A 10458-nucleotide genomic window follows, 5' to 3' on the forward strand; every position below is an offset into this window, starting at 1 on the left:
GTAGAAAACATAAAAAATTAATTGTCATGAATTTCAATTTAATCTAACGAATAAGCTTAAAATAATGATAAATATAATCGTCTTTTGTTTTTAATTAAATATTTTTTGTTAAGTAAATTCAAATTTTAATAAACTCTAACCTTGTTTAAGATTTTAATTAAAATATTATTAAATTTTTAATAAGAAAATATGTGTATTATAAAATTACTGAAAAAGTGAAATTTTATTTTATGGTATCTGTGACTTGTGCATATGTGATAATGACTCAGCTGGTTTCGTACGCCATGAAATTGGTGAATTTCGCAATTATTAATAAATTCTACACCATGTACGAAAATTAACTACGTCGTATTTTCAGAAATATGTTAAAAAATGATTATTTTTTTTAATTAGCTTATAGTTATTTCAAATAGGAAGTACACCATCTGCAAAATTAACTCTGTCGTATTTTCTGCAATATGTTTAAAAATATTTATTTTTTAATTAAGTTATAATTATTTCAAATAGGAAGTATATAATGAAAAGAGAGAAAAAATAATAAAATATAATAGGACCCATTTAGTTTTACATGACTCGTTCTTTGTACGGCATTACTCTTAAAAGGCGGGCTTTTTGGGTATGAACACCTTAATGTTAGTCTGTCTGAACTAAAAGAAACTCAAGTCCATCCAGGACCCACACAGTTACAGTGTCATTTCACATTACAACTTTTTAAAAGTGATTTTTAAATCGGAAGGATTGGTTTATAAATTTTTGTAAATTATATTACGAACTCTCGGAGGAATATAATATAATTTACTATTCTCCTGAAAGAATATAGTGTAATTTGTAAGAGTTTGTAAATATAATTCTCTTTATTTTTTGAAAAGAAAAGAAAAGTATAAATAATATGCAATACCAAAAAGTAATTAAAAATTATTATTATATTTTAATAATTATCTATTTAAGATTTTTTTATTTAGATTTATACTAATGAATTTTATTCATGATTATCAAGTCTTGCGTCTCTAATTCTATAGTGTAGTTTCTAAAAGCTCATGAGACTAGATCACTAAAAACAACAATATATATATATATATATATATATATATATATATATATATATATATATAGGGGTAGGATATTCTTACACCGGTGTAAGAGTTAGAAATCTTACATTCAATCTTAACCATTGATTCATTTGTATCTAATGATTCACATCATTAAAAAATTTGAGCCCTTAGATAAAAATGAAATCAACGAACAAGATTAAGAGTGTAACTTACACTGGTGTAAAATGATCCTGACTCGTATATATATATATATATATATATATATATATATATATATATATAAAGATGTCAAATAAATTTTTTTGACAACAATATCAAATAAAAAATTTGACATATTATTTAAGAGTCGTGTATCTTGCTTTAATCTAATAACTCTAATTTATAAATATATCACAGTGTTATTCTACATTGATCTAATAGCTTTGAGAGTGTCAAAGAATCGTATTCCTATTACATTAATTGTTTCCAATAAGTGTCACATTTAAATGAATGGGTTAACGACTTAACATTGTTAAAATTACATTTACGTCCATAAAGTCAAGTCTCAATCTCAATTCAAGCGAATGGTTTGACATGGTCCAAAGAATTCTCTAGCTTGTTGATTGGGTTAACAGTTTTTTTAGTTTTTTCTAATTTCATAGCGACAAAATAATTTGCTAGAAATTAATTACAATTTATTAAAATTTGAACATAGTTATTGAGTAAATTATGATAAGAATTATAATTATTTATTATTTTTATAAAATGCATAGTACTATAGTAGCAGACTTGAGTCTTTGCCCCCAAATTTTAGTCTCAACCTCTCTATAACTATTCATATGCTGTCGTTCATTCGATAGCGCATCGGTTTCCACCTAAAGATGCTTATTGCACACAAATTCAAAATTGTAAATGAAATTAATTAATAATTAAAGGATTAAAATGACCTCTCCACAGTTCTGTCCATTTTCCACCAATCTGGTTTCACACATAGACGTTTCTGAAATAATCCATGACTTCAGGTACCACGTTGGAGTCTCTATTTTGTTTCGTGTTTGGGTGGGGACTGTATTAGCTTTCACTGTAGACGTTTTTAAGAATGCTGACAAAAAGTCTATATAATACAGATATTTGGTCCTGTATATATCCTACTTCATTTACGCATAATGCACTCATTGGCCGATATCAAAACGATGGCTCTAATCATGTTTATTCTCAGTATTGTTTCACAGACAATGGTGTACATGACACCAGCTACAGTTGCTCTTGCTTTGAGTTCAGATTCTGATAAGCTAGCTTTGCTTGCTTTGAAAGAAAAGCTTACCAATGGCATCCCTGATTCTCTACCATCATGGAATGAGTCTCTGCATTTCTGTAAATGGGAGGGTGTTGGATGCGGTCATCGCCACATGAGAGTCTCTGTTCTGCATTTGGAGAAACAAAATTGGGGTGGTACTCTTGGACCAGCCTTGGGGAATCTATCCTTCCTCAGGAAACTCAACCTTTCTAATATCAACTTGCATGGTGAAATTCCGAGACAAGTTTGTCGTTTAAAGCGGTTGCAGGTTCTTGACTTGAGCAAAAATAACCTCGGTGGTGAGGTTCCCATCGAGCTTACTAATTGCTCAAATCTTCAGGTGATTATCTTACAGTACAATAATCTCACTGGAAAAGTTCCCTCATGGTTTGGATCAATGACGCAGGTTACTCAGTTGCTTCTTGGTGCCAATAATCTAGTTGGTGCTATCCCACCTTCCTTGGGAAACCTTTCCTCACTCCAGAATATATCACTTTCAAGAAACCATTTGGAAGGAAGTATACCTCATGCTTTGGGTAGGTTGTCAAATTTGAAAGAGCTGTATCTGGGTTTAAATAGTTTGTCAGGTATGGTCCCTCCTTCTCTTTACAACCTCTCAAATATTCAAGTGTTTGTTCTGGCGGCAAACCAGTTATTCGGTACTCTTCCATCAAATATACAACTTGCTTTTCCCAAACTTAGAGCATTCTTGATTGGAGGGAACCAGTTCACTGGAACTTTCCCATCTTCAATATCCAACCTCACCGGATTGCTATGGCTTGATATATCCATAAATGGTTTTAATGGGCCAATTCCTCCTACATTAGGAAGCTTAAACAAACTCCAGAGGTTTGACATTGCTTATAATAGTTTTGGGAGCGAAAAAGGTCACGATTTGGATTTCCTTTCCTCATTAACCAATTGTACTCAGTTGAAAATACTTATTTTGGATTTCAATAGATTTGGTGGGGTGTTGCCAAATTTTATAGGGAACTTATCTACCAATCTCAATGAGCTTAGAATGATTAGTAATCAAATATCAGGAACGATACCTGAGGGAATTGGACAACTAATAGGCTTAACTAACTTTATTATGAAAGAGAATTTCCTTGAGGGAACAATTCCAGATTCAATAGGAAAGCTCAAAAATCTAGTAAGATTGTCCTTGGAAGAAAACCAATTATCTGGTAATATTCTGATACAGACCAGCCAACAATCACACTAAAACAAATAGAACAATAATACGAAATGCAACTATATTGATTATAATCTGTCCAGAAACAGTATTACAACAACCACTCTTCAGTCTTAACAACAGTAACAAGCATGAAAGGGAAATTACAGAGTCACATAGCTCATTTCTTCATTACACTTCAACAAAATAGAAATACTGGAATTGAAATTACAAAGCAGAAAGGAAATGATAATTGTGAAGCAGTTGGAGAGGCTCCACTCTCTCCCAAGGTCCAAAGTTCTCAATTCAGATTCTCGATGCCCTCCCCCCTCAACAGCATCGTTCCTTTATTTCCTCCACTCACGTCCTCGTGCGTTCCACCATTCTGTTGCAACAGAATTGCCAATTGGTTTGCTGAGTCAGTAATTGGGATTGGGCCTTGGTGGATTGGGCTTTCATCAGCAACTTAAGTGGCCAACCAAACTCTTCTTTGCTTGTCCCTCTTATAAACTTGACTGGGCTTGGGTTTGTTGGGTTGGGTCTTATCAATACTCCCCCCCAATTGAAGCACCTTGTCCTCAAGGTGGAAGTGAGGGAATTGGGTGTTGATGACATCAAATGGCTCCCACGAGTTTTCAAACTCAGGAAGGTGCAACCACTTGAGAAGTACCTGCAAGTCTCCGTTACTGGACAGCCGCCATTGAACCAACCTTTCTGGCTCCACACAGAGCTCCCAATCTGCCGAGAGAGCAGCAGGTAAGGGCTGAGCATTGGGTATTGGAGTTATGGCTTTTTTGAGTAGAGAGACGTGGAAAACCGGATGGACCAGACAACCTTGGGGCAGCTGAAGTTTGTAAGCTGCTTCCCCAATCTTCTCCAAAACCACATAGGGTCCATAATATCTGGGGCTTAGTTTCTCATTGACCCTCCGGGAAATAGTCTTCAGCCTATAAGGCTGAAGCCTTAGATAAGCAAGATCTCCTGGAGCAAAATTGACATCCCTGCGATGCTGGTTAGCATGGACAGTCATGCGGTCCTGGGCCTGTACAAGATTCTGTTTCAGATCAATGAGTATTTGATCCCTGGCATCTAATGAGTTAGAGAGAGCATCAACTGAGGAAGAATAATGCTCTCCCTTCAACAGGTGAGGTGGGTCTCGGCCATAGAGAGCCTTAAATGGGGTCATGCCTGTAGTGTCTTTGTAGGTGGTGTTGTACCAATACTCGGCCCAAGGGATCCATTTAACCCATTGTTTGGGCTTGGGCCCGCAGAAACATCTCAAGTAAACTTCCAAATACCTATTGACTACTTCGGTTTGGCCATTAGTTTGGGGATGGTAGGCCGTGCTATAGTGTAATTTGGTGCCTGCACTTTTGAATAGATCTGCCCAAAAAGAGCTCATGAAGACTCTATCTCTATCTGAGACAATGGTGGCAGGAAACCCATGAAGTCGCACGACCTCTTTCACAAATAATTCAGCAACATCTTTGGCTGTATAGGGGTGTTTAAGAGGCAGAAAATGTGCATACTTAGTGAGGCGATCCACGACAACTAGGATCGTATCAAATCCCATAGCTTTGGGCAATCCCCCGATGAAATCCATCGATATATCAGCCCAAACCTTGTCCGGAATTGGCAAAGGTTGTAACAGCCCTGCTGGGGTCAAGTTCTGGGCCTTACTTTGTTGGCAAATAATGCAGGCTGCCACATAATTCTGGACTGTCCGTTTCATACCTTCCCAATAGACCAAACCAGCCAGCCTCTTATATGTTCGGAAGTATCCAGAATGTCCTCCAAATTTGGAGTCATGGAATTCATGAAGTAAGGTAGAAATAAATCTTGAAGTTTTTGGTAAAACTAACCTCTCATTGTAATACAACTTGCCCTCCCTCAACAAAAATCCTGGGTGAGCTTGTTTATCCAAGAGCAGGTTCTGCACAATGCTCCTTAGCCTACTGTCCGCGTGCAGTTCAGATTCTAAATCCTCCAACGCTGGTAGCTGAAGCCGAGTGATACTGGCCAGCTGCTCTTGTCTAGAGAGCGCATCAGCAACTAAATTTTCCTTGCCCGGGTAATACTGAATCTCAAAGTCAAACCCAAGTAATTTCACAGCCCACTTTTGTTGATCCTCATTTAGTACAGCTTGATCTGTCAAAAACTTCAAGCTCTTTTGGTCCGATTTGATGATAAAGTGTCTCCCCATCAGGTAGTGCTTCCATTTCTGCACCGCAAAGACTATGGCCATGAGCTCTTTCTCATATACCGATTTTCCTTGCGCTCTTGATGAGAAACCTTGACTCAAAAACGCGATGGGCCTGTTATCTTGCATCAAAACAGCCCCTATCCCCTTTCCTGAAGCATCTGTCACCACGGTGAACAGCTTGGCAAAGTCAGGCATTGCCAAAACAGGCACCGTACACATCTTCTCCTTTAATAGTTCGAAGGTCTGCTCTGCTTCAGTAGTCCACTGGAAGGCGTCTTTCCTGAGTAACTCTGTCAAAGGCTTTGCAAGCTTCCCATAGTCTTGCACAAACCTCCGGTAGTACCCTGTGAGTCCCAGAAAACCTCTCAACCCCTTGATATTCTTGGGCACTGGCCACTCTCTCATCGCCTGGACCTTTTTTGGATCGGCACTAACTCCTTGGGCTGTTATAACATGCCCCAAATACTTCATCTGATCCTTACCAAAGCTGCACTTCTTCCTGTTGCATACCAAAGAATGAGACCGTAAAACTTCGAACACCAGACGCAAATGCCCCAAATGTTCCTCTTTGCTTTTGCTGTATATCATTATATCATCAAAGAACACAAGCGCAAACTTCCTCAGAAAAGGTCGAAGAACGTCATTCATAAGAGCCTGGAATGAAGAAGGGGCGTTCGTCAAGCCAAAGGGCATTACCAAGTACTCGTAATGCCCTTGATGCGTCCTAAAAGCTGTTTTAGGTATATCTTCCTCACGCATCCTGATTTGATGGAACCCGGACTTCAAGTCGAGCTTGGAAAAAACCACTGACCCCCCAAGCTCATCCAGCAGCTCATCAACGACTGGAATGGGAAATTTATCTGGGATGATCAGTTTGTTCAGGGCCCTGTAGTCAACACAGACCCTCCAGCTCCCGTCCTTTTTCTTGACAAGGATCATTGGGCTGGAATAGGGACTGGTGCTTGGTCTAATCAACCCATCTCCTAATAACTCAGCCACCAAAGTTTCTATTTCAGATTTTTGGTAGTGGGGGTACCTGTACGGTCGTATATTGGGTGGCACGCTTCCTGGCTTCAGATTGATTGCGTGATCTTGATCCCTCCGGGGTGGTAGCCCATGTAGCTTCTGAAAGACAACCTCGAACTCGGCCAGCAACCCATCCAAGGCTTCCCACGGCAAGCTATCCCTTGTTCGCTCCTCCTCCTCTGATTGCAAGAAGAATCCTTGACCTTGGTCATGCAAGGCTTTAACCACGGATTTCAATGATGCCTCAGAACGGAACAACGATGGGTCTCCCTTGATGGTTACTTCCTTATCTCCACTCACATACTTCAGAGTGAGGTCCTTGAAATTTGCTTTGACCTCACCGAGTTGGGTCAGCCACTCCAGCCCTAACACAACGTCTGCACTCCCCAAATCGAATATGTAAAGATCTTGAACAATAATGGTACCCTGAAGTGAGACACTCACCTCCTTGCACACCCCTTGACAACAGACTATATGTCCGTCCCCAACCTCCACGTTGTAAGACTGGGTTGCGGTCACGCATAAACCAAGTCTCTCTGCCACACCTCTTCCTATGAAATTGCTCGAGGCTCCACAATCCACCATCACGATGACCTTCGAACCTTGAATGTCCCCCCAAACCTTAAGTGTTTGGTTTGAAGCGAGCCCTAGCAAAGATTGTAAGGATAGGTGTACGGGTGTTGCTTCATCTCCCTCTGGCGAACCTTCTACTTCTGGTTCGGTGAACTCGGCCTCGACTGCCTTCTCTCCGTCTCCACCATCTTCCTCTACGATCATCACCTGAAGCTGTTTGAACGGACACTTATGAGAGGGATTCCACCGCCCGTTACATGTAAAGCAAAGTCCCTGGGCTTGACGTTCCCTGACCTCCGCCGGCGAGAGTCGCCGGTTGCTGCTTGCTTGACCTTCGGTCGCCAGCCCAGCACCGCCGCTTGGAGTGGTGGTGTTAGGGGTACCCTTCGTGGCCGCCATTCTTACTTGCTCATCGTTTGGTGCCCTAGGTGACTGATGTGCATTTGTGAAATTAGTTTGACCCGTACTCCGACCCGGTTGAGGGGAAGTAAGTGTACTCGACCCGCTCCATTGTCCTCCTTTGTTGGCATAGTGTCCAGCCCAATTGCGTTGGGTTTGATTACCCTTTCCTGACCCAACGGGCCCGTATCGTCCCACGGCCCCCACACCTTCCTCCTTCAGCGCATCATTTCTCCGTTCGATTTTGAGAGAGAACTTCATCATCTCAGAGAGGCTGATGTCTGGGTTCATCATTAACTCCTCACGAACGCTGCCCCTGACTCCATTGAGCCATGCCCCCTTCAACACATCTTCATCATCAAAACGTAAAGCTCCAATCACCTTCTCAAAGTCGCTTCGGAACTCTGCCATCGTACCTGTCTGCTTCATCGTATACAGAGCCCTATAAGGGTTGTCTAGAGCCTCTGGTTGGAACCTACTCAACACTTCTCGCCGGAAAAATTCCCAGCTCACATTTGGGTTGTTTATTTCCCACCATAGATACCACTGCAAGGCTTCCCCTTCCAACGCCACCATAACGGAAGCTAACTTGTCGTCTTCCATCATTCCATTGACGTTAAAGTACCTTTCCACTCTATTTACCCATCCGTATGCGTCCTCGCCGCTGAACAGAGGGATCTCTAAGCGACGGGACATAGAGGTTGCTGGGTTAAACCTCCGTCCGTGAAACCCGGGGTTTTCTCTATTTAATCCGTCATTCTCTTCGTGAGAACCATTCCGTCGTGGCCTAGCCATTTCTTCCAGTCTACGAATGATCTCTGCGATTCCTGTTTCGCTAGTTTCCACCCTCCTGAGTATCTCAACATTTTGAGCCTCATTCCTGCGCAGCCTTTCCTCCATAGCTTCAATTCGATTTTCCATGTTCCTGGTGACAACCATTCCACAGAGCTCCTAGATCGGAGCTCTGATACCAATTTGATACAGACCAGCCAACAATCACACTAAAACAAATAGAACAATAATACGAAATGCAACTATATTGATTATAATCTGTCCAGAAACAGTATTACAACAACCACTCTTCAGTCTTAACAACAGTAACAAGCATGAAAGGGAAATTACAGAGTCACATAGCTCATTTCTTCATTACACTTCAACAAAATAGAAATACTGGAATTGAAATTACAAAGCAGAAAGGAAATGATAATTGTGAAGCAGTTGGAGAGGCTCCACTCTCTCCCAAGGTCCAAAGTTCTCAATTCAGATTCTCGATGCCCTCCCCCCTCAACAGCATCGTTCCTTTATTTCCTCCACTCACGTCCTCGTGCGTTCCACCATTCTGTTGCAACAGAATTGCCAATTGGTTTGCTGAGTCAGTAATTGGGATTGGGCCTTGGTGGATTGGGCTTTCATCAGCAACTTAAGTGGCCAACCAAACTCTTCTTTGCTTGTCCCTCTTATAAACTTGACTGGGCTTGGGTTTGTTGGGTTGGGTCTTATCATATTCCTACTTCTATTGGCAATCTTACTATGTTATCTGAAGTTTATCTAAGCGCCAATAAATTTGAAGGAAGCATTCCACTTACCCTTAGATATTGCACTCAGATGCAGTCATTTAGTGTTTCTGACAACAACTTAAGTGGTGATATACCTAATCAAACATTTGGCCATCTAGACGGTTTAATAAATCTTGACTTATCCAACAACTCTTTCACTGGTTCTATTCCTTCAGAGTTTGGAAACTTCAAGCACCTTTCCATATTATATCTATCCGCAAATAAGTTGTCCGGTGAAATTCCCATTGAACTTGGCGTTTGACATCACAGCATTTTCACTTATTGGAAATAAGGATCTCTGTGGGGGCATACCTCAATTGAAGCTGGCTGCATGCTCTAGGTCGCCCTCAAAGAAACACAATAGGTCTCTTAAAAATAAAGTTATCCTCATCATTGTAATTGGCGGGGTTTTGATCTCTTTCATTGGATCTATTAGTATCTTCTATCTCAGGAAAAAGCCCAAAAAGTTATGTTCTTCATTATCTCTGCAAAATAAGTACTTGGGGGTGTCGTATGGACAGTTACATGAAGCAACCGACGGATTTTCTTCATCCAATTTAGTGGGCACGGGAAGCTTTGGTTCTGTATACAAAGGAATTCTTCTCCATTTTGAAAGACCGATTGCTGTTAAGGTGTTGAATCTTGAAAGACGTGGGGCATCAAAGAGTTTCAAGGCTGAATGCAAAGCTCTGGGAAAGATCAAGCACCCAAATCTTCTCAATATCCTGACCTATTGTTCAAGTGTTGATTATAATGGTGAAGATTTCAAGGCTATAGTTTTTGAGTTCATGCCTAATGGAAGTCTAGACAGCTTGTTGCACAGCAATGAACATCGCGAGTCTAGAAATATAAATCTCAACCTTTTACAAAGGTTAAATATTGCTCTAGACGTAGCCCTCGCATTGGAATATCTTCATCGTGATTCCGAGCAAGCTGTAATTCACTGTGATATAAAGCCAAGCAACGTTCTTCTTGACGATGACATTGTTGCCCACTTGGGAGACTTTGGGTTAGCTAGGCTACTTCATGGGGACATGGGGCGAGCCAATAGAGATCAAGTTAGCTCCTCTGCAGTTAAGGGAACCATTGGATATATTCCCCTAGGTAAAGTGCTTTTGATCCCTTCCTATCCTTTAAAATGTTTCACATATGCTTGTGAATAACCTTGTGTAGAATCAACAGTAAAAGTTATCTTGCAT

General features: G+C 40.6%; 1 pseudogene; it reads left to right on the forward strand.

Moving 5' to 3' along the window:
• Positions 1-2224: 2224 nt before the first annotated feature.
• Positions 2225-10363, forward strand: LOC133289550 (probable LRR receptor-like serine/threonine-protein kinase At3g47570; annotated as a pseudogene).
• The last annotated feature ends 95 nt before the right edge of the window (positions 10364-10458 follow it).

Source organism: Gastrolobium bilobum, unplaced genomic scaffold (genome assembly GCF_033153095.1).
Source record: "Gastrolobium bilobum isolate Gb01-03AN ecotype WA unplaced genomic scaffold, APGP_CSIRO_Gbil_v1 utg937, whole genome shotgun sequence".
Taxonomy (NCBI): Eukaryota; Viridiplantae; Streptophyta; class Magnoliopsida; order Fabales; family Fabaceae; genus Gastrolobium; species Gastrolobium bilobum.